The sequence below is a fragment of the Capra hircus genome, chromosome 16 (genome assembly GCF_001704415.2).
Source record: "Capra hircus breed San Clemente chromosome 16, ASM170441v1, whole genome shotgun sequence".
NCBI classification, from domain to species: Eukaryota; Metazoa; Chordata; class Mammalia; order Artiodactyla; family Bovidae; genus Capra; species Capra hircus.
Window position 1 is genome coordinate 7739486 of NC_030823.1, and position 22527 is coordinate 7762012.

Here is a 22527-nt window from a genome sequence, read left to right on the forward strand (position 1 = left end):
GTTGAAAAGATTTTATTTGCTTCATATTATTGCATTTTTACCTTTGCCAAAGATCAGCTGAATATCCTTGTTCCATTGATCCCTTGTCTGTTCTTTCAGCAGTACCACAGTGTCTTGGTCACTACAGCTTTGTAGTAAGCCTTGAAGTCTTGTAGTGCTAGTCTTCTCACTTTGTTCTTTTTCAATATCAGGTTAACTCATAAGTCTTTGTTTCTTCATAGATTTTAGGCTCAGTTTGTCAACAATAGCAATAAAACTTTCTGGGATTTTAACTGGAATTACATTGAATTTATAGACCAAGGTGACATCCTCACAATATTGAGTCTCCCTCTCAATGAGTGAAAACATTTCCATTTATTTAGTTATTTGATATCTTTCATTAGAGTTCTATAATTTTCTTCATGCTGTTTGCTGGTTAGTTGCTAAATCTTGTTTGACACTTTGTGACCCCATGGACTGTAACCACCAGGCTCCTCTGTCCATGGGATTTTCCAGGCAAGAATAATGGAGTGGGTTGCCATTTCTTTCTCAAGGGGATCTTCCTGACCCAGAGATCAAACTTGTGTCTTCTACACTGAAAGGTAGCTTCTTTACAACCAAGTCACCAGGGAAGCAATTTTCTTCATGTAGATCTTATAAATAACTTGTTAGGTTTCTATATAAATATTTCATTTTTGAGTGTTAATATCAATAGTACTATTTTTTCATTTCAAATTCCTCTTGTTCATTCTGGGTATTTTTAATATCCTTTAGTGTTGGACTGAAGTGATTCTTAATTCATCTTGTCAGGAGCTCTGCTGAGCTGGTACAAAGGGCTGAGCTGCCAAGTGTCAGAAGAAGATAAAAATGAACTTACTATGATGGCAAAAGCAAGAGTCTCATACTGGAGAGAGGCCAGATTCTCCTATTCCACTTTTCCCATGGAAAGGATCACAGGTTGATGACCAAGTGAATTAACACAGACGTGGGAGTCATCACAGTATTGAGGGACCCCCAAACAACACGCATGCTCTAGTAGTGTCATGGACTCTGGGGTCAAAGGGGGAAGGTAAGGAAGAGGTATAGGAGTAGAAAAGCAATTGGTACTGAGTTAAAGTAGAAAAAGTATGTTCAAGTTCCCCACTCCCACTCCCGTATGGAAGCCTCAGCAGAAGACCTCCATCCAAAGTCCTGGCAATGAAGGCACAGGGGCTAGGACTGAAGATCATGAAAGAGCATGACTATTCAAAGGAACTGGAATCCATGACTGCAACTTCAGAAGCCGCAATACTCTGAGTGAAATGGGGAAGGAAGCTTTCTCTCATATGGCCTGACAAAGATTTAGCCTTTGTCATGGCCTACTATTGTTCCTGAAAGAGCACACATAGGTGTTCTACTAGAAATCAGATGTCTTAATGAATTTTTAGTTACTAAACCAAATATTCTGAGTATTTAGGTGATCACTTCATGCTTCGTGTCCATCACTTTGATATTCCAAAGTACTGTATAATTCTGTTAACTTGGTCTGATATTAACCCTGTGAGATGCTTACTCCTTGGAAGAAAAGTTATGACCAAACTAGACAGCATATTCAAAAGCAGAGACATTACTTTGCAGACTAAGGTCTGTCTAGTCAAGGCTATGGTTTTTCCAGTAGTCATGTATGGATGTGAGAGTTGGACTGTGAAGAAAGCTGAACGCCAAATAATTGATGCTTTTGAACTGTGGTTTTGGAGAGGACTCTTGAGAGTCCCTTGGACTGCAAGGAGATCCAACCAGTCCATCCTGAAGGAGATCATTCTTGGGTGTTCATTGGAAGGGCTGATGCTGAGGCTAAAACTCCAGTACTTTGGCCACCTCATTTGAAGAGTTGACTCATTGGAAAAGACTTTGATGCTGGGAGGGATTGAGGGCAGGAGGAGAAGGGGACGACCGAGGATGAGATGGATGGATGGCATCACTGACTCGATGGATGTTAATCTGTGTGAACTCCAGGAGTTGGTGATGGACAGGGAGACCTGGCGTGCTGTGATTCATGGGGTCGCAAGGAGTCGGACACGTCTGAGCGACTGAACTGAACCGAACTGAACTGATCTGCCTTCTGATGGGGCCTGTGTATCTGGCCCTCATATTTGCAGTCCCATGCTCAGCAAGGACAAGGGAATAATCATATATATTTACTAGACACAACCTTACCACTTCCTATTCCAATAACAAATACCTTGATCTGTAGGTTCTAGCTGCTCCAGCTGCCGGGTATTCTAATATCTGCCTAATCAACTCAAAGAAGATGTCTTGACCTTGGGTTCTGTTTCCTATGCTCCATAAGCAGGTGTCTGAAAGTTATTCCAAGGCAGAAAGCCAAAGTAAAGATGAGACTCACTCTGTGTTTTCCTTTGCTCAGGGATTTGAGGTCTATGATGTCTATTGTCCAATTCCTGAGAACAGATTCTATGTGCATGCTGTCTAGTATTAAGATTCTTTACAGAAAGATGGAAATGCAGTACCAATAATTCATAATTGTCAAGTAATAAGACTTTTAGGCCATGAATATATTTTTGCACTGAAACTTTCCTTCATTTTGTTAAAATTATGTGATCTGAAGAAACCAATATGGGACATTGCCATGGACATATTCTTGCCAGTTTTGCTATAAATTTTCTAAGAAATAACACAAAATATTAATGATTTACTTCAACTCAGAAATAAATATTTCATGCACAATTAAAAAGATAACCACTTACCCTGTGCTTAGTCACTGAGTCATGTCTGACTCTTTGTAACCCCTTGTACTGTAGCCCAACAGGCTTCTCTGTCCATGGGAATTCTCCAGGCAAGAATACTGGAGTGGGTTGCCATGCCCTCCTCCAGGGGATCTTCCCAACCTGGCATCGAACCCAGGTCTCCCACATTGCAGGCAGATTCTTCACCAGCTGAACCATGAGGGAAGCCCAACCACTAACCCTACAAGAGGTAAAATAGAATATTGGTAAATGATTTAAACATAAAATATAATGATACATAAAAAAACATGGTATATAACATAATTGAGAATTTAAAATGGAAAAAAATTGGAAATCTTTTTAAAAACTAAATTAGGAATTTAAGGACAGAAACGGTGTGGACCTAACAGAAGCAGAAGATATTAATAAGAGGTGGCAAGAATACACAGAAGAACTATACAAAAGAGATCTTAATGACACAGATAACCACGAGAGTGTGATCAATCTTTGTGTGATTGCTTCAACAGTACATGAACTGAGAACTTCCAGATGTTCAAGCTGGGTTTAGAAAAGGCAGAGGAACCAGAGATCAAATTGCCAACATCCTCTGGATCATAGAAAAAGCAAGAAAATTCCTGAAAAACATCTAATTGTGCTTAATTGACCACATAAGCCTTTGACTGTGTTGGTCACAACAAACTGTGGAAAATTTTTAGAGATGAAATTGCCAAATGGGTGTTAAAAGCCTCCTGAGAAACCTGTATGCAGGTCAAGATGCAACAGTAAAAACCAGACATGGCACAGTGGGCTGGTTCACCACTGGGAAAGAAATAGGTCAAGGCTGTATATTGTAACCCTGCTTATTTAACTTATATGCAGAGTACATCATGTGAAATGCAGGCTAAAAGAAGTGCAAGCTGGAATCAAGATTGCTGGGAGAAATATCCATAACCTCAGATATGAAAATAACACCACCCTTATGACAGAAAGCAAAGAGGAACTAAAGAGCCTCTTGATGAAGGTGAAAGAGGATATTGAAAAAGCTGGCTTAAAACTCAACATTCGAAAAATGAAGATTATGGCATCCAGTCCCATCACTTCATGGCAAATAGATGGGTAAAAATGGAAACAGTGGGAGACTTTACTTTCTTGTGCTCCAAAATTACTGCAAATGGTGACTACAGCCATGGAATTAAAAGATGCTTGCTCCTTGGAAGAAAAGCTATGACAAAACTAGACAACATGTTAAAAAGCAGAGTTAAAAACCAGAGATATTACTTTGCCAACAAAGGTCTGTCTAGTCAAAGCTATAGTTTTTCCAGTAGCCATGTACGAATGTGAGAGTTGGACCATAAAGAAGGCTGAGCACCAAAGAACTGATGCTTTTGAACTGTGGTATGGGAGAAGACTCTTGAGAGTTCCTTGGACAACAAGGAGATGAAACCAGTCAATTCTAAAGAAATTAACCCTGAGTATTCTTTGGAAGGACTGATCCTGAAGCTGAAACTCCAATACTTTGGCCACCTGATGCGAAAAACTCTCATTGGAAAAGACCCTGATGCTGGGAAAGATGAAGGCAGGAGGAGAAGGGGACAATAGAAGATGAGATGATCGGATGGCATCACCGATTCAATGGACACGAATTTGTGCAACCTCCGAGAGCCTGAACGACTGGGAAGCCTGGTGTGCTGTCACCTATTGGGTCACAAAGCGACTGAACAACAACCAATAACTTTATATATCATATAATTATTTACACATGTTCTCTTTTTATTTAGTTAGCCTTTCCTCAGCTTAGCTGTGATAATTTTTATATTTGTCATTTGACTTCAACCTTTCTTATATCACTCACATGGTAAGTTGTTTCATAATTACTGTTATGCTCTATCACTTTTTTGTACAATTTTTTTTTCATTTTTTATATCTAAGTGACTGTTATAGATTCATCTGTATTGAAAATTTTAAAATCTTTACACAAATCATCTTGCATGGTCTTTCTGGGTGCTTTTGTTCTTTGAATTATACATAATTGAAATACATAGGATCCAGGATTTCTTTCTCTTTTCATTTACTTAACTTTGGACACTACTTTAAGTTTTACAATTATCTTTGATTTTTAAAAAAATCTTACTATAAGGAGTATATATTTGAATTTGTTTCTAACTGTAGTTATATTTACAGCATACATATTTTGTCTCTGCATTCATTTAAACCTGTATCTTTTTAAAAACTCTCTTTTAACTTTAGTTTATATCCAATTTTTAATATTTTTTGCCATAGCTATGATATAATAACAGTGCCAGGTATTTTACTACAAGTAGCACTTTAAAAATTTAAATGTATTTATTATATTTTGCCTTTCTGTCATTTTTAAGGCTGTATTAGCAACTCCAAAATCTCAGGTAATTTAATCTGAGGCATGTAACATAAGGTATGTAATCCGATAGTTTTGCTTCATATCTTCTTTCCCCAAGTATTTGTGATTCATTGACTATATGACCAGGAATTCTGATTGAGATTATCCTTATTATATTAAATAGTATCTTAATGTAGTACCTCTTTTTAATTTTTACTTGTGTCTCATGTTTTGAAACTAATCTTAAAACATTTATTTTGAAGATATCTTTTCAGCTTCAGTGCTATTCTTAATTGGGACCAGATGATTCTTTGTTGTGGAGAGCTGTCCTGGGCATTGTAGGATATTTAGCAAGCTATGGTTTGTTGTAATAATAAAAAATGTCTGCAGATTTTGTCAAATGTTCTCTGCGGATAGGTAATATCACCTGTTATTTTGATAGAGACTTCACTGAATCTAGAGATTCGTTAGTATGAATATCTTAACAACATTAATTCTTCCAGTCCGTGAATTAAGGATATCTATTTCTTTACATGATTTTTAATTTTCTTCATCAGGTTTTCAAACTTTTCAGAGTATGGGTCTTACACCTACTTGTTTAAGTATATTCCCAGGTATATTTATTTCTTTAAATGTAATTTTAAAGGGAATATTTTCTTGATTTCTTTCTTATAGTTCATTATTAACGTATTAAAATACTTTTATGTGTGTTTGCATTGATTCAGGTTGGTGCTGAAATTTTTTAAAAAATAGTTAACAAGAACAGTGATTGACATAACCTATTATTTACTGAATTCAGATATACTATGCATGTTTAAAACATTATCTTATTTAATCTTCACAACAATGTCAATTTTCAGAAGACAAAAGTACTTGAAGAAATTCATTTAGAATGAACATACCAAGTTTTTAAAGATGTGGACTAGTACTTTTATATACTGCTAACAGAAATACACAGATGGCACTAGTGGTAAATAACCCATGGGCCAACACAGGAGACATAAGAGACGTGGGTTTAATTCCTGGGTTGGCAAGATCCCTGGAGAAGGGCATGACTACCCACTTCAGTATTCTTGCCTGGAGAATCCCATGGACAGAGGAGTCTGCTGGGCTACATTCCACAGTGTCACAAAGAGTCAGACACAACTGAAGCAACTTACCACACAACACAAATAAAAATTGAAGAGTTTTTTTTTTAAGACAGGATGATAATTTCTTTAAAATTTAAAACATGCATATATTCCAGTCATTCAATGCCTAGGTATTTATAATGGAAAAGAAGACACGAAGATTTGTACAAACATTCATAAAGCTTTAGAATTGATGTCTTTGAACTGTGGCGCTGGAGAAGACTCCTGAGAATCCCTTGGACATCAAGGAGATCAAACCAGTCAATCTTAAGGGAAATCAATCCTGAATACTCATTCAAAGGGCTGATCCTGAAGCTGAAACTCCGGTATTTTGGTCATTTGATGCAAACAGCTGACTCATTGGAAAAGTCCCTGATGCTGGGACAGATTGAGGGCAGAAGGAGAAGAGATCATTAGAGGATGAGATAGCTGGATGGCAAAACCAATGCAATGGACATGAATATGGGCAAACTTTGGGAGATACTGAGGGACAGAGAATCCTGGCCTGCTGCTGTCCATGGGGCTGCAAAGAGTCTGGCATGACTGGGCAACTGAACAACAACAACTATAAACTATACAAATGTCCATCAAAAAATGAATAAATTAATAAACTTTGGTATAGATACCACTGGGATATTTCTCAGCAATACAAAGGAACACAATTTTTTTTTTTACAAATTCAACTATAAAAAAATCTCAAAATTTATGCTGAATGAAAGAAACCAGGAAAAACTAGAATGCATTCTATCTATATAGAGTTATAAAATAATACCTATTGATCTATAAGGCTAGAAAGCAGATCAGTGGTTACCTGGAGACATTATGGGGGACGGGTGGTCATGTAACAAAAGGGCATAAAACATGCATAGTTGCATTCACTCATTTTCTTAATTATATGACTATTGAGAAGCTTGCTGCTGCTGCTGCTAAGTCACTTCAGTCGTGTCCGACTCTGTGCGACCCCATAGACGGTAGCCCACCAGGCTCCCCCGTCCCTGGGATTCTCCAGGCAAGAACACTGGAGTGGGTTGCCCTTTCCTTCTTCAATGCATGAAAGTGAGAAGTGAAAGTGAAGTCGGTCAGTCGTGTCCGACCCTTAGCGACCCCATGGACTGCAGCCTACCAGGCTCCTCTGCCCATGGGATTTTCCAGGCAAGAGTACTGGAGTGGGGTGCCATTGCCTTCTCCGATTAAGAAGTTTAGATAGGATGATTTTTTTCATTAAATTCTTACTTACATGCAATCAAATTTACTCAATTTAAGTAAATTTTGAACTACTGTAATTGTTTATAGCTGTATAACTGCAGTAGAGCCTTTTCCTCATCATAGAGTTTTTTACTTTCTTATTATACCCACTCCCAACCACAGGAATTCTCTATTCTACCTTGTTTTTCAGTCATTAAGTCATGTCTGCATGATTGCAGCACGCCAAGCTCCCCTGCCCTCCAATATCTCCTAGAGTTTGCTCAAATTCATATCCATTGAGTTGGAGATGCTATATAACCATCTCATCCTTTGCCAACCTCTTCTCCTCCCACCTTCAATCCTTCCCAGCATCAGGATCTTTTCCAGTGAGTTGGCTCTTCACATCAGGTGGCCAAAGTATCAGAGCTTCAGCATCACTCCTTCTAATGAGTATTCAGGGTTAGTATCATTTAGGATTGACTAATCTGATCTCCTTGAAGGACTCTCAAGAGTCTTCTCCAGCACCACAATTCAAAGACATCAATTCTCCAGCGCTCAGCCTTCTTTATGGTCCAACTTTCACATCTCTATGTGATTACTGGAAAAAAAAACCATAGTGTTTGCTTATATGGGCCTTTGCCAACAAAATGATGTCTTTGCTTTGTAATACTCTGTCTAGGTTTGTCATAGCTTCTGTTCCAAGGAACCAGGATCTTTTAATTTCATGGCAGCAGTCACTGTCCACAGTGATTCTGGAGCACAAGAAAATAAAATCTGTCACTGCTTCCACCTTTTCCTCATCTATTTGTCATGAAGTGATGGGACCGGTTGCAGCGATCTTAGTTTTTTGAATGTTGAGTTTTAAGCCAGCTTTCTCACTCTCCTCTTTCACCCTCATCAAGAGGCTCTATAGTTTCTCTTCAATTTCTGCCATTAGAGTGATATCATCTGAGGCTACTGATATTTCTTCTGGCAAACTTGATTCCAGCTTGGGATTCACCCAGCCTGGCATTTCCCATGATGCACTTTGTGTAAGTTAAATAAGCAAGGTAACAGTATATAGACTTGACATACTCCTTTCTCAATTTTGAACCAGTCTGTTTTTCCATGTCCAGTTGTAACTATTGCTTTTTTTTTTTCTTTTCTTAAACATTTAATTCACTTATAGAGGGATTTATGTTTGTGTTTTTTCCAATCTTTAACTGAGTGGTTGAGGAGTACTGAATCCATCACTACTTTGATGACACAGTTAAGATTCCAGATTCACTTTTCCAGGTACCAAGAGTTCCCTCTAAGTCAAATCAGCTTTTGTATATATTTATTTTTACTGAACACAGTAATGCCTGTTGGCATCTCTGAAGCATAATCACATCTTAGGTTGGTATTTCTCCAGGTAAAGCAGCTGTTTGGAATTGAATGTTCCCCTTCTTTTTTTTTTTTTTATCTTATAAATTGAACTGCATCTTCATTCCACATGTGTACTTCGTTCAACATTCCACATTCAATCAAAGCAAGTGCAACTGGTACAGGTGCCCTTCCCAATCCTGAAACACAGTGAACGACAGCACAGCAACCTTGTTCTTCAGGATATTTGGCTTTAGTAGGCTTAGCCAACGGAGAAGGCAATGGCACTCCTCTCCAGTACTCTTGCCTGGAAAATCCCAGCGACGGGGGAGACTGGTGGGCTGCTGTCTATGGAGTCACACAGAGTCGGACACACTGAAGTGACATAGCAGCAGCAGCAGACTTAGCCAGTCATCTGCTAGCGGGTGGTGCTCCACCGTCAAAAGGCCAATCTAGAACGCGGATTTCCTTCTTTTTCAATATGTAGCATCATAAACTCAAGCCAAAGTTGTCACTTCATATTTTTTAAGTTCCTCTATAAACAAACTTGTTGAGGGTAGCATTGGTAGTGTTGTGGGTTATCAGAAAACTCATGTTCTCATAGGAGATCTCCACAAGGGCTGGACAGTTCATTATGGCAAATAAAAAGTGTGACCGTGTGTGTGTGATGGTGAAAATGAAAAAAAAGAAAATAAAAAATGAATAAATCTTGAAATGTTTCACAGCAGAAAAGATTAAAAAGACCACTAAAATGCCTAAATCAGTTTTCTATTCAACTAGCTTATTCTTTCAGAAACTTCTCTCTTTAAGATAAGCAGATAAGCAGAAGTATTTAGAATCTGCTTGAATCCAAATTCAACCTGGGCCTCAATGTCTGCTGATGGATACCATAAGACTACAGAAAACAACAACAACAACTACATACAACGCTTACGCAACCTTCACTACATTTAGGCACTAGTGAGACAAGTTAAAAGCGTAGGTCGCTCTCCACTTTTGTTTGCTTGATGCTTAATTTTACTGGAGTCATTAAAATAAATATGTTTGCAAAAAAAAAAAAAAAATCCAACTATTTCTGAGATCAATCTGGGTGTCCAGAGTCTTCAAGGCGATAGTAATTATGACACATAGAACCTCCAAGCTCACTTGTCAGCGGAAACGCCGTGTTGAGCCTGGCAGAAGTCTGCCCTCGCGCTCAGAATCGCCATAACTATGCAATGTATATTGCAACAAAAACGCTGCTGAGCTGAGGCCTGGGCATTGAATGTTGGCGGCGGCGGCAGCAGCAGCGGCAGCGCCGGCGACTCCCCACCAGCCTCTGAGCGGACACCCAGCTTGCCCGGCAGCGGCGTGTGTCCGAGGCCGTCTAGATAGTGCTGCTCCTGCTGCTGCTGCTATGGCCGCCACCGCCCTGTGGCGTCGCCTCTGAGCTGTGAACTACCAACGCTGCCGCTCCAGCCGCTACCTGTTGGACAACGGTTACCTGCATATAGGTTTCTCAAGAGACAGGTAATGGGATCTGGCATTCCCATCTCTTTAAGAATTTTCCACAGTTCATTATGATCCATGTAGTCAAAGGCTTTAGCTTAGTCAATGAAGCAAAACTAGATCTAGTCTTTTTTTTTTTTTTTTAATTCCCTTGCTTTCTTTATGATCCAACAAACATTGGCAATTTGATGTCTGGTTCCTCTGGCTTTTCTAAATTCTGCCGGTACCTGTGGAAGTTCTCTGTTCATGGTCTACTGAAGCCTAACTTGAAGGATTTTGAGCATTTCTTGGCTAGTATGTGAAATGAGTGCAATTGTGTGGTAGTTTGAACATTCTTTGGCATTGCCCTTCTTTGGGATTGGAATTCTTTAGGATTGGAACTGACCTTTTCCAGTCCTTCAGCCACTGCTGAGTTTTCCAAATTTGGTGACATATTGCATGTAGCACTTGAAAAGCATCACCTTTTAGGATTTTAAAAAGCTCAGCTGAAATTCTCTTGCCTGCTTTGTCTACATTCAAGTTTACTTTTATTTTATGAACTGCAAATATTTGGAATCATATCCCTGGTGGCTCAGTGGGTAAAGTGTCTGCCTGCAATGCGGGAGACCCGGGTTCGATCCCTGGGTCGGGAAGATCCCCTGGAGAAGGAAATGGTAACCCACTCCAGTACTCTTGCCTGGAAAATCCAATGGACTGAGAAGCCTGGTAGGCTACAGTCCATGGGGTCGCAAAGAGTCGGACACGACTGAGGGACTTTCCTTCCTTCTTTATACAGAATATGATCTCTTGTATTTGACTCTTAACTTGGCATACTGGTATGAAAATCATCCAGGCTATTCCATGTGTTAGCACTGCATTTCCTTTTGTTTCTGAGTGTTATTTCAATGTATGACTATCCTAGAATTTTTTTTTAAATTTACTCATGTTTTAATTGAAGGATCATTGCTCTACAGAATTTTGGTTTTTTCTGTCAAACCTCAACATGAAGAAATCAGCCATAGGGATACATATATCCTCTTCCTCCTGAACCTCCCTCTCATCTCCCTCCCATCCCACCCCTCTAAGCTGATACAGAGCCCCTGTTTGAGTTTCCTGAGCCATAGAGCAAATTCCCTTTGGCTATCTATTTTACATATGATAATGTAAGTTTCCACTTTACTCTCTGCATACATCTCACCCGCTTCTCCCCTCTTCCCATGTCCATAAATCTGTTTTCTATATCTGTTTCTCCATTGCTGTCCTGCAAATAAAGTCTTCGGTACCATTTTTCTAGATTCTGTATATATAGGTGTTAGTATATGATATTTATCTTTCTCTTTCTGACTTACTTCAGTCTGTATAATAGGCTCTAGGTTCATCCACTCATTAGATCTGACTCAAATGTGTTCCTTTTTATGGCTGAGTAATACTCCATTGTGTATATATACTACAGCTGCTTTATCCATTCATCTGTGGATGGACATCTAAGTTGCTTCAATGTTTTAGCTATGATAAATAATGCTGCAGGGAACACTGGAGTACATGTGTCTTTTTCGATTTTGGTTCCCTTAGGGTATATGCCTAGGAGTGAGATCACTGGGTCATATGGTGGTTTTATTCCTAGTATTTTTAAGGAAACTCCATACCATCTTCCATAGTAGCTGTATCAATTTACATTCCCCCCAACAGTGCAAGAAGGTTCGCTTTTATCTACACCCTCTCCAGCATTTATTGTTTGTAGATTTTTGATGATGGCCATTCTGACCAGTGTGAGGTGATAAAATCATTGTAGTTTAGATTTGCATTCCTAGAATTTCTTTGTGCATTTACCACTTATGGGTTTGTATGCTTGCTTCTAGATTTTGTATATTATCTAGGCATGTTTTTATTTCCTTTGAGTAAATGGCTAGGAGTAAAATTGCTGGATCTTATGATAAGCATCTGTTTACCTTTATATTATACTGCCATACTGCTTTCCAAAGTGGTTGGGCCACTTAGCATTTGCGTTGCTAATTTTCAAAATTTTCAATTGGCACATGCCCACCCACATTTGGTTCATTCGTTTTTAGCTTTTCTAGTTGGTATATACTGGTATTTTGTTGTTGTTTAACTTGCATTTTTCATGAATATTGATATTGTGCTTATTAAATATATATGCATATATATGTATAATTTAGAAGTATGTGTTCAAATAGTTGGGCCATTGTTTTTATTGGTTGTTAATCTTCTTAGTATTGAGTTGCATGACTTTTGTATATATTCTGGATATAAATTCCTTTTCAGATATGTTTTCAAAAAGTTTCTTCAAGTGCACTTGCCTTCTTATCATCTTAATTTACACACTGGAAGACATTATTATTTTCCTTTACTTCCTTCCCTTTTATCATTCTTTTGTAACTTGTTATTATTTTTGCTATCTTTGAAAAATCTTTACCTAACTCAACATCACAAAAATTTTCTCCTTTATTATTCAAAACTGGGAACTCCTTCATTGCTTACTTGCCTAGATTAGTGATCAAAGGTAAGACCTATTTTAGCATGTTTTTAGCATGCTACCTCTGCTGCTGCTGCTGCTGCTGCTAAGTCGCTGCAGTCGTGTCCCACTCTGTGCGACCCCATAGACGGCAGCCCACTAGGTTCCTCTGTCCTTGGGATTCTCCAGGCAAGGATACTGGAGTGGGTTGCCATTTCCTTCTCCAATGCATGAACGTGAAAAGTGAAAGTGAAGTCACTCAGTCCTGCCCGACTCTTAGCCTCCCCATGGACTGCAGCCTACCAGGCTCCTCCATCTATGGGATTTTCCAGGCAAGAATACTGGATTGGGTTGCCATTGCCTTCTCCAATGCCACTTCTACCTCTGTGTAAATCTAATTCTTTATGTTATGCTTATCATGCATCTGCTTTAATTGCCCAGCCAATACCATGGTGTTTATTCCACGAATATGGAAGAATGTTGGTCAAGAATAGAGCCATAGGACTATAGCCCCAGTTGTAGATTCCAGGATTCAGGCTTCTCTGGCCCCAGTGTGGACACAGAATGAAAGCACGATTTCAGAAAATGACAGCTCCAACTGCAAGCAGGCTGCTGCAAGAAAGAGTCTGAGAACTCAGGTCGGATCCATGCTTGAGTGGCATCTTCCTGTGTGGGTTAAAAAATCAGATGTTTGTCCTCCTCCATGGGTAGATAACAGATGAATAAAAAGAGTCTTCCCCACCAGTGAGTTCTCAGCTAATTCTCTGAGAGGGACGCCAATGTGTTTTATCAGCCCCTACTTGATTAGCTTGCAGGCGAAATAGTGAAGGAGCTACTTATGGCACACATTATTCAGATTCACTGTGTGCTTATTTTTATTTCTTTTAAAAAATCAATTGTTTATTATTTGGATAGCCTGGTGATGTTAGCTAGGGTGCTGATGAACCACTAATTTTTCAGACCTATCAATTCACTTAGGCAACAGTATTCTCTCTTCACATTTTTTGTGTCTAAGCTGAGGGAAACCTCAGCCGATTATACTTTGTACAAGGCAATGAGTGCCCTGCAGTTTCTACTGATACATTGGCAGCATGTTTGTGTGTTTCAAAAGTGCCTGCACTCTCAACTGTTTTATTTTCCAGGGCTAATATTATTAGCTTGCGTTTCACCAAAATGTTGAAATCAAAAAGAAAAGCCAAGATATTTTGTAGTTGTTAGTGTTTTTGCAGTTACTTCTTTAGTTAAGTGGAATTTTTTTTAAAGAGTATTGTTAGGTATATTTTTGTAGTCTGCATTATTTATTTATTTTATTTGAGTATAGTTGATTTACAAGGTTTCTGGTGTACAGCAAAGTAATTCTCTCTATATATAATATATATATTTTATATATTTATATACTCTTCCATTATGTTTATTATAGGATATTGAATATAGTTCCCAATGCTGTTCGCTAGGTCCTTATTATTTATCTATTTCATATGTAGTTAGATGTAACTGATAATACCATTCTCCCAAATTATCCCTCCCCCACTACCTTAGAGAAGGAAATGTCAACCCACTCCAGTATTCTTGCCTATAAAAGCCCATGGGCAGAGGAGCCTGGTGGGCTACAGTCAATGGGATCACAAAGACTTGGACACAACTTACTGATTAACACACACCCCACCTTTGGTAACCAGCTTTCTTTTCTGTGTCTGTGAGTTTTTTCCTTTTCATAAATAAGTCCATTTGTATCACATTTTCGATTCCACATGTAAATGATTTCATATGGTATTTGTCTTTTTTTTTTTTTAGTTAATTCCCTTAGTATGATAGTCTGTAGGTCCATCCACGTTGCTGCAAATGGCATTATTTAATTATTTTCTGTGGCTGAGTACTGTTCCATAGTGTGTGTATTCCAAATCTTCTTCATCCATTCATCTGCCGATGAACACTTAGCTCGTTTCTGTGTTTTGGTTACTGTGAAAAGTGCTGCTGTAGACATTGGGGTGCATATATCTTTCACACTAGAGCATTATCTGGAAACATGCCCAGGGAGTGGGGTTGCTGGATCATATGGCAATTCTGTGTTTAGTTTTTTAAGGAAACTTCGTACTATATTTGATAGTGGCTGCAGCAATTTAAGTTCTTATCTTTTCTCCACACCCTGTCCAGCATTTATTATTTTTAGGCTTTGGAATGATGGCCATTTTGACCACTATGAGGTGATATCTCATTGTAGAACTTCTAGAACTCATAATTTCAGCAAGCACGTAATATTAATAATATTCAGAAATCTATTGCATTTTTATTAACAATGAAATATCAGAAAGAAAAATAAAATCCCTTTTAAATTGCATCAAGAAAAGTTACTTATGGATAAACCTGACCAAGAAAGTTAAAGACTTATACTGAGAACTATTAAACATTGATAAAGGAAATTAAAGGTGATTCAAAGAAATGGAAAGGTATCCCATGTTCTTGAATTAGATGAATTAATATTGTTAAATGGCCATACTACCCAAAGAAAACTATAGATTGAATGTTTTCCCTATAAACTATGCATGATGTTTTGCATAGAACTAAATATATATGGAACACTAAAAGACTCAGAAAGCAATCCTGAGGAAAAATAACACAGCTGGAGGAATAACCCTCTCATACTTCAGACAATGCTTGAAAGATCAAGTAATCAAAACAGCATAGCATTGACACAAAAGCAGTCATACAGAGCAATAGGACAGAATAGAACGCCCAGAAACAAACCCACATACCTATAGTCAGTTTAAATTTTGACCAAGTAGGCAAGAATACACAGTGAAGAAAAGACAGTCTCATCAGCAGGTGGTATTGAGGAAGCTGAATAGCTTCTGGTAAATCATTGTAGTTAGAGCACACCCTCATATCCGGCATGAAAATAAAATGGCTTAAAGACTTAAACATAAGCTGTTATTAAATTCCTAGAAAGGAACATAAGCAAATGTTCTCTGACAGAAATCTTACCAATGTTTTCTTAGTGTAGTCTCCTCAGGCAATAGAAATAAAAGTCAAAATGGGCAAGTGGAACCTAATCAAACATAAGCTTTTGCATAGTAAAGGAAGCCATAAACAGAATGAAAAGACAGCCTACAGAATGGGAGAAAATATTTGCAAATGATGCAAAGAATAAGGGCTTGCTTTTCAAATTATACAATCAACTCGCACAACTCAATAACAACAAAAATCCCAGGCAAAAATAAGGGCAAAAGACCTAAATAGACATTTCTTCAAAGAGGACATCTATCTGGCCATTAAGCACACGAGAAGATGCTCATCATTGCTAATTATTAGAGAAATGCAGTGTCTGCATTTTAAGATTATACTGTTGGCATTGCATTATCAGGTTTGAGACAGATTCTGAGTTTCAGTGCATAACTGTAGTAGTTGACATCATGAAAGGGTGAATGGAATTGCCAAATGACAAGAATGTACAGTAGAATACACAGGAAATTTACATATGTTGGGAAGTGCAAATAAGAGTCATCAGCAGAGACACTGTAAAAGGGTGGATTATAAAAATGGGAGAAAAATATTTATACTCTAATTAAAACATAAATGAAGAGAATTTGAATGAGAGTGAAAAAAAGAGAAAGAGAGAGGTGTTGGCCTGTGAAAAAATGCAAATTTTAAGAAGTTGGGTATGAAACTTGGCTCATCACAGCTGATCAGTGAAAGTGAGCTTTCAGTAACATGACAGTTGTTAAATCTAGATTATTAAGTATTGTTGAATGCCCTACAAGGAAATAAGTCTATGATACAAATAATAATATTCTACTCAAGTAGAATATTATTCAATAATTATTTAATGTTATATATTATTATATGTTAATATTTTACAATTTCATAATTTTTAATTTTATATTTCAAAAAATTTATATTTCCAAATAGGACAATGCAAAACATTTTTCTGTTCCTTTGGGGCAAAGAATCAGGATCTATGTGAGTTATAAATAATAAGAGAACATGCATGACTTTGCTTTACTTTTATAAAATTTTCACCCTCTTTCCTCTCAGCATAAATTAGCTCCTGACTGCATTGGGGCTGATCACCTTGTTTTGTCCATGGTTATATTGGCTTCAGATCCTTTCCACAAATAATCTTTAAGCTGTTCTTTCTGCTGACATTTTCGTATGTTGCCGCCCTATAGCAGATGGCTGAGGACTGCAATCAAGAGATTTTGTATAAATCAACAAAAATCTCCGGCCAGAATCTGTAGTTATTGAGGGATTAAAGAGTCCTGAAACATATGTTCCAGTATCCTGCGTGCCACTCTGGTAGGAAGTTTGTACATCGTTTAATCATCCTGTTCCATATTACAATATAATCCTTCACTGTGTCAGCTGCTCATTATCTAAAGCAGCGGAAGTCAACCCCCTCCTCATTAAAGAACCTCATAGGTTTTTAAAGACAATGAAATATTTCTTTCTTTCTATTATGGTCAATTCAGTTCAGTTCAGTCACTTAGTGGTGTCCTACAATTTGTGACCCCATGGACTGCAACATGTCCAACACCAACTCCCAGAGCTTGCTCAAACTCATGTTCGTCAAGTCAGTGATGCCATCCAGCCATCTCATCTTCTGTCGTCTCCTTCTGCTCCTTCCTTCAATATTTCCCAGCATCAGGGTCTTTTCAAAGGAGTTAGTTCTTTGCATCAGGTGGCCAAAGTATTGGAGCTTCAGTTTCAGCATCTGTTCTTCCACTGAATATTCAGGACTGATTTCCTTTAGGATGGACTGGTTTAATCCCTGCAGTCTAAGGGACTCTCAAGAGTCTTCTTCAACACCACAGTTGAAAAGCATCAGTTCTTCAGTGCTCAATTTTCTTTATGGTCCAACTCTCACATCCATATATGACCACTAGAAAAACCATAGCTTTGACTAGACAGACTTTGTTGGCAAAGTAATTTTTCTGCATTTTAACTTGCTATCTAGGTTAGTCATAGCTTTTCTTCCAAGGATCAAGTGTCTTTTAGTTTCATGGCTGCAGTCACCATCAGCAGTGATTTTGGAGCACAAGAAAATAAGTCTGCCATGTTTCAATTTTTTCCCCATCTATTTACCATGAAGAATGGGACCGGATGCCATGATCTTCATTTTATGAATGTTGAGTTTTAAGCTGAACTGTTCACTCTCCTTTCACTTTCATCTAGAGGCTCTATAATTCTTTGCTTTCTGCTATAAGGGTGATGTCATCTGCATATCTGAGGTTATTGATACTTCTCCTGGCAATCTTGATTCCAACTTGTGCTTCACCAAACCTGGCATTTCACATGCTGCACTCTGCATATCACTTAAATAAAAAGGGTGGCAATATACAGGCTTGACGTACTGCTTTATCAATTTGGAACCAATCCACTGTTCCATATCTGGTTCTAACTGTTGCTTCTTGACCTGCATACAGATTTCTCAGGAGGCAGGTCAGGTGGTCTGGCATGCACATCTCTTTAGGAATTTTCCACATTTTATTGTGATTCACAAAGTAAAAGGCTTCGGCATAGTCAATAAGGCAGAAATAGATATTTTCTGGAACTCTCTTGCCTTTTTGATGATCCAGCAGATGTTGACAATTTGATCTCTGGTTCCTCTGCCTTTTCCAAATCCAAAATGAATATCTGGAAGTTCACGTTTCACTTACTGTTGAAACCTAGCTTGGAGAATTTTAAGCATTACTTTGCTAGCATGTGAAGTGAAGCGAAGTCTCTCAGTCGTGTCCGATTCTTTGCGACCCCATGGACTGTTGCCTACTAGGCTTCTCCGTCCATGGGGTTCTCCAGGCAAGAATACTGGAATGGGTTACCATTTCCTTCTCCAGGGGATCTTCCCGACCCAGGGATTGAACCCAGTCTTCTGCATTGGAGGCAGACACTTTGACCTCTGAGCCACCAGGCATGTGAGATGAGTGCAATTGTGCAGTAGTTTGAACATTCTTTGGCATTTCCTTTCTTTGGGATTGGAATGAAAACTGACCTTTTCCAGTCCTGTGGACACTGATGAATCTTCCAAATTTGCTGGCATATTGAGTACAGCATTTTAACAGCATCATTTTTTAGGATTGAAATATCTCAAATGGGATTCCATCACCTCCCCTAGCTTTGTGCATAGTGATGCTTCCTAAGGCCCACTTGACTTCGTATTCCAGGATGTCTAGCTCTAGGTGAGTGATCAAACCATCGTGGTTATATGGGTAATGAAGTTTTTGTTTTTTGTTTCTTTGTGGGTTTTTTTTTTGTATAATTCTGTGTTTTCTTGCCACTTCTTAATATCTTCTGCTTCTGTTAGGTCCATACAATTTCTGGACTTTTCTGTGCTCATCTTTGCACGAAATGGTATCTCTAATTTTCTTGACGAGATCTCTAGTCTTTCCCATTCTATTGTTTTCCTCTATTTCTTTGCACAGATCACTGAGGAAGGCTTTCTTATCTCTCCTTGTTATTCCCTGGACCTCTGCATTCAGATTGGAGATCTTTCCTTTTCTCCTTTGCCTTTACCTTCTTTTATTTTCTCAGCTATTCATAAGACCTCATCAGACAGCCGTTATGTGTTTTTGCATTTCTTTTTCTGGTGGATGGTCTTGATCCCTGCCTCCTGTAAAATGTCATGAACCTCTGTCCATAGTTCTTTGGGAATTGTGTCTATCAGATATAATCCCTTGAATCTATTTGTCACTTCCACTGTATAATCATAAGGGATTTGATTTAGGTCATACCTGAATGTTTTAGTGGTTTTCCCTACTTTGTTCAATTTAAGCTTGATATCTGCAATAACGAGTTCATGATCTGAGTGACAGTCAGCTCCCCGTCTTGGTTTTGCTGACTCTATAGCCCTTCTCCATCTTTGGCTGCCAAGAATATGATCGATCTAATTTTGGTATTGACCATCTGCTGATGCCCATGTGTCAAATCATCTCTTCTGTTGTTGGAAGAGTGGGTTTGCTATGACCAAGTGCATTTACTTGGCAAAACTCTGTTAGTTTTTGTCCTGCTTCAACTTTTACTCCAAGGTCAAACTTGCCTGTCCAGGTATCTCTTGGCTTCCTACTTTTGCTTTCCAGCCCCCATGACGAAAAGGATATCTTTTTTTGGGTATTAGTTCTATAAGGTCTTTTAGGCCTTCATAGAACCATTTAGCTTCTTCAGCATTGCTGTTTGGGCATAGACTTGGATTACTGTGATATTGAATGGTTTACCTTGTAGAAGAACAAAAATCATTCTTTCATTTTGAGATTGCAGTCAAGTACTGCATTTTGGACTCTTTTGTTGACTATGAGGGCTACTGTGTTTCTTCTAATGGATTCTTGCCCACAGTAGTACATATAATGGTCATCTGAATTAAATGCACCCATTCCAGTCCATTTTAGTTCATGGCTCTCTATTCGTTCTTTCTGGAGTCATTTCTCTGCTCTTCTCCAGTAGCATATTGGGCACCTACCACCCTGAGGATTTCGTGTTTCAGTGTCATCTCTTTTTGCCTTTTCATAGTGTTCATGTGGTTCTCAAGGCAAGAATACTGGAGTGGTTTGCCATTTTCTTCTCCAGTGGACCATGTTTTGTCAGAACTCTCCACTATGACCCGTCCATTTGGGTGGCTCCACACAGCATGGCTCATAGTTTCATGGAGTTAGACAAGGCTTGGTCCATGTGAGCTGTTTGATTAGTTTTCTCCAATTGTGGTTTTCAGTCTGTCTGCCCTCTGATGGATAAGGATAAGAGGCTTATGGAAGCTTCCTGATGGGAAAGCCTAACTGTGGAGGTAACTGGTTCTTGTTCTGATGGGTGGGGCCATGCTCAGTAGATCTTTAATCCTATTTTCTGTTAATGGATGGGGCTCTGTTCCCCCTCTGTTGTTTGACCTGAAACTAAACTATGGTGGAGGTAGTGAAGATAATAGTGACCTTAATTAAAAGGTCCCACACACTCCTGCATTCAGTTCCCCCAACCCTGGAGCTGGCCACCACTGACCCACACCTCTGCTGGAGACTCCTGGATGCTCACAGGCAAGTCTAGGTAAGTCTCTTTTGGGGTCACTGCTCCTTTCTCCTTGGTCCTGGTGCACACAAGGTTTTGTTTGTGCCCTCCAAGAGTTGGTTTCCCAGTCCTCTATATGGTCTGTAATCAAATCCCACTGGCCTCCAAAATCAAATTCCCTGGGGGTTCTCATTCCCTTTGCCAGAGCCTAAGGTTGGGAAAATGTTGTGCGTCTTGAAACTTTCTTAACAGTGCAAGAATTTATTTTGTATAATTGTTCTGCAGTTTGTGGGTTGTTTGCTCGGCAGCTCTATGGTGGAGTTAGTAGCGACCTCCTCCAAGAGGGCTTGTGCCACAGGCTATGTGACCCAGATCTGCTGCACCCAGAGACCCTGCTCCTGGGGCAGGCCACTGCTGACCTGTACCTCTGCAGGAGACCCTCAAACACTCAAGGGCAGGTCTAGCTTTGTCTCTGTGGAGTCTCTGTGTCCTGGTGCACGCAAGGTTTTGTTTGAGCCCTTTGAGTGTCTCTGGTGGGTTTGGGATTTGATTCTTAACTCAGTTTTGCCCCTCCTACCATCTTGATGGGGCTTCTCCTTTGCCCTTGGAAGTGGGATATATTGTTTTGGTGGGGTCACACAGTCTCCTGTTAACGTTTGTTCAGCAGCGAGTTGTAATTTTGGTATTCTCACAGGAGAAGAGGGGTGCCTGTCCCTCTACTCTGCCATCTCATTTCAGCAAGATGGTCTATTTCTGTTATGGTCAGTACACCCTTACTGAAGGAAGATATGCATGTGGTTTTCAAGTTTTATTTCTCGCATGGATTTAGAATAAATGAACTTGTCAACATTCAAAACATATATTACAACATGATAAAGCAAATGCATGATCTAGGTCAAATTCTAATATGAGCTGAACTATAGACATGCACAGGTTTTTTTTCTAAAAGAAAATCAAGATCAGTGCTAAAACATACACAGTATCAAGGCATCAGCAACTTTAAATGAATTTGGCTTTCTCAGTAATAGACTTAAATGCAGCTAAATCATATATCTTTGATTATAGCTTAATTTGCATGTAAAGTTATGTAATTGCTGTATTGCAATGAGGCAGGGTTATTATACAGCAATTGTCTGTGATAGCTTATATCTGCTCAAATAGCTGCAACTTTTTTTTTTAAAGTGACCTTAAATAGAAATCAATTTCAATGCATGTAAACACTTAGACTTGAATTTGAACCTGTTTTTCTCCTACATATCTTAACAGCAAACGTAAATTAATGACATAGATCAAAAGCACAAAATAAATTTCAATCTATACAGATTCTATTCCTAGAGCTTGAATATGATGTAGTTTTTGTAAAGCGAGTGATGCTTTCCCTTAAAGACAGTTATAGAATTGTAGGAGTTTGCATTCCTCATAAATTTCTCTATATAAAATGATAGATAGGGTCAATAACTCTTCTTAAAGCAAAGATACAGCAACTCTAAGTTTATCAGGAATCTAGAATAGTAAAATTTGGTATAAGTTCCATATTATGGACATGCACACACACACACACACACACACACACACATATACATATATTATAAACTTCACTCATAGTTTCCAGTGTACAAAAAGGAAAACCACTATGCTTCTATCATAATTTGCTCCATCAGATTACACATGTCAGACATTAAAATGCACTTAATAATGCTTTTATTCTCCTTAGAAATCCTTTGTAAAACTATTTGTCCACGTAAAAATAGATGCTGTTCAAGGAAGTTTGAACTGGTTCCCATTTTCCTCTAAGTAAATGTTCTTTTACTTGGAAGAAACTTTTAAAATCTTTCAGCTGACCTTAAATTTACATCAAATTTCTCTAAAATTTTAAATAAATATTTT

The 22527-nt window shown here is 38.5% G+C and overlaps 1 pseudogene; it reads right to left on the reverse strand.

Annotated features, from left to right (window-relative positions):
- Positions 8698-9350, reverse strand: LOC102188613 (annotated as a pseudogene).